We start from the raw sequence: 3,303 nt of genomic DNA, 5'->3' as shown, positions 1-3,303 counted from the left end.
AAATGAACAAAAATAAGCATGCAAAATAAAAACTAAATAAAATTAACTACTAAAAAAACAAAAAAACATGCAAAATAAAAAATTAATTTGAATAAAATCAACTTAATGAATTCTACTAGATAGAGCATGCAAGATAAAGAACTATTTCAATTATGGGGTCATCTTTGTCTTCTCCAACGTCGATCTGAAACAGATACGGTGGTAACAGATTAATAAAGAGCAATTAAAATTAATTATATCAAGTAGTCTCACCTTAATTAACTGTAGACTGTAACATTCCAAAGTTTGCATGTGTGAAAAGCAAACCAAATCCAGGAGGAATACCATAGCAGAAAATTTGTTGTTTCAAAAGAAGTCAAAGAAACCTCCAGTTGCTCTCATTCGTAGGTTGAAAATTGACTGCATAATGGTTCAAGGTGAAGACAAAGCAGCAAATCAAGTATATACTCCAGGAAAGATGAAACCCATCTAGACATTGCTGGTTTCAGTATGACCAAGCTGACTTTAAGTCTCTCTCTTTTCTTGGATAATCTGCAGAAATGAACAAAAAACCTTATTAATTACACTATTAACGAAGGAAGGGATGAAAGAACACCTAAAAACAGACCAAAAAGCAAATAAAGCAGTCGAATTATAAAAGGATGACGAGCCTCAATTTTACATAAAGATCGTATTTGACATATGTGAAATAATCATAGATGCATATGTATAACGTCAATTCATGATGCGAACCATAGATAACTGTTAAATGAAACACTATAGATGCTACGCATAATAGATAAATGTTAAAGTGAATACCATAGATGCATAACATCAATTTATACTGTGAACAATAGATAACTGTCAATATACCGTAACAGATTAATTGAATAGCACGTCATGCTTTATCACCTTAAGTGAAGAAGTAGCGTTCAAATGTGAAATGTGCAATCCAAATCTAGGAGAGTACCACTGCAGACAATCTGTTTGGGTGGTTTCCAAATTAATTTCCAGTTCTCTCCCTTACGTCAAATGGATCAGTTGCTTCATTAGCATCGAAAATTAACTGAATTCCTTTTCATGGACAATCTACAAAAACGAACAAGAAAAAGTAACCAATTACCACTTTTAATGAAAACTCCTTTTCCCACATTTACTCTCATATCAATATGTACTTATAGTCTGCATTCACAGCTAGAACTTGTTTTTTTAGTAGCATCGAAATGGATTTCAGTTTCCTTTGTCATCTATATATAATACACAGAAATAAAGAAAACCGAATTAATTACAGTACTAAATAAACAAAATTATATTCAACTTTACAGAATGTTCAACACTTATTCATTTTCAAACATTTTCAGTTACCTCACCTCTCCACAACAGTCCTTCAAAACTTAGAAAGCGAATCCACTGTGACACTGTACCAGTAGGTTGAACTGCTGAAGTAAAAATTCGTTTGGCAAAGGCTGGAAAAAAATTATTCCCAATTATATCTGAAAAAAGAAAAAGAAAAACAAGTGAAAGCCAAAAATAATAATTTTGTAGAAACTGAATTATTTTATAAAATCAATTTATTTATAATGAACGAACTGATTGCTATTATTTTTCACAAAATCGATCGATTTACATAAACTACAATCTAGACCTGCTCTAGATTATCAAATATGGCCGATTGAACTCCGTACGTATTTATAAACTTAATTAATGCGAATCTTAAAAACATTCTCACAGCCAATAATTAAAATACATACCACAGATAAAGCTGTAATTCCAGGGCGTATAGTGATATAAATTTTGCATGTATTATTACATTTTTAAATCTTTTACCAAATATGAAAGTGCAATGCATAAGCAGCAGTAAACCATGAACGGTGAACAAGAAGGAAGTACGTCATCGACGTCATTATAAATTTGTTAATCTCGTCGAAGATAGTGGTAAGCATAGACATATAATAATGGACGTGCCTTAGCCGGATGTGGTTGTAATAATTTCTTGGCTCGAAAAGAATGAGGGAGATGGCGTATGGTTTCGGACTAATTCTATCTCTTTCATTACACACTTACACACTATGGTGCGAGAGATGGATATTGTCCGAAACTTCATTCTATCTCTTTCTTTTGTTGTACCACAATTCTGACCGCTAAGGCATGTCCATTAGTATAGGTCGATGGTAAAGGTAGGTAGTAACACCGAAATAGGCACAGACATTATAAAAAGAAAAACAATAGATAATAAATTACCATAGAGTAGAATAAACATAAGGTATGTTCAAAAATTGTACTCCTATAATAAATTGATTGTTGTCATTTTCGTTCATTTAGAAAAAAATTGCAAAACTTCGCAAAGTTTTGTATTAAGCTAAGCGTCTTGGGTTATGCGAACTTGAATGCTTATATGGTTTTAAAGTTTACGTTATATAGGGTTCAATTAATATTTAGTGTGGACTGACATATGAGTCACAAGTTTTAATGCATGACCCTTAGCTTAGCCGGCTCATCCATGGCCACGATCCCGATTTTCGCGCAAAAATTTAACAAAAATACCTGTTTCGTTATTTTACACATATTCCATTTCTTCTCTCTTAATAACTAATAAAAATAATCAAAACTACTTTGATCAGTTTCCTTATTGTACACATACACCTACGCAAACAATACTCGCAATTGTTATTAAGTTATTGATCAGTTAAATAAATGTAAATCTAATAATATAATAAATTAAAAAAACATAATCGTTAACTATTTTTTTTAAATTCAAATAGGTTCCATTAGAGCCCCTTAATAAAAACAGAAATACTTATGATAAAATTGCTATTAACCTTTGCAACAAAAAAATACGTTTTAGAATATGTACCTACGTATTTCTACAAAAATTTACAATTTAATTCATAAATTGTAAATTAGTTTTTAAATTCGATGCGATTATTTATTCTTTACGAAGGAATTCAATTTATTGGGAATGTATATATTTGCACATACTGAATAGAAACTTACTATTTATCGAGACAAACAGGCAAGATCGAATGATGTCATTATACAAAAAATGCCAATAAAGAGATAAGCACGAAAGAAAGAGGTATCACTTGGAGAGAATACTACGGTTTTAGGAAATATAGTAAGATACAAACAATGCTTTTCAAAAAGGCAAAAATAAGTTGTGGAAATTAGATACTCAGGAAAGTAAAAAATTTTCTCAATATTTGGACGGAACACTAAAAATTCTTTGTTTTGTTCTTAATATTATACTACCTAAATACAAATTAAAAACAAAGGGGGTTGGTACATTAATTATTTTTGATTAAGAAGCATTTCTTTGACTAATAT

General features: G+C 30.6%; 1 long non-coding RNA gene across 1 annotated transcript; it reads right to left on the bottom strand.

Moving 5' to 3' along the window:
* Positions 1 to 274: 274 nt before the first annotated feature.
* LOC112905655 lies at positions 275 to 1,858 on the bottom strand. The gene is made up of 4 exons (XR_003231928.1): positions 1,731 to 1,858; positions 1,350 to 1,472; positions 892 to 1,068; positions 275 to 531 (listed from the first exon to the last, which is right to left on the bottom strand). It is a non-coding gene; the product is annotated as an uncharacterized LOC112905655 (long non-coding RNA).
* Positions 1,859 to 3,303: the final 1,445 nt, after the last annotated feature.

This window comes from Agrilus planipennis, unplaced genomic scaffold (assembly GCF_000699045.2).
Source record: "Agrilus planipennis isolate EAB-ADULT unplaced genomic scaffold, Apla_2.0 scaffold6, whole genome shotgun sequence".
Classification (NCBI taxonomy): Eukaryota; Metazoa; Arthropoda; class Insecta; order Coleoptera; family Buprestidae; genus Agrilus; species Agrilus planipennis.
The sequence above is the reverse complement of the archived record's forward strand: the minus strand, read 5'-3'. Positions and strand labels throughout refer to the sequence as shown.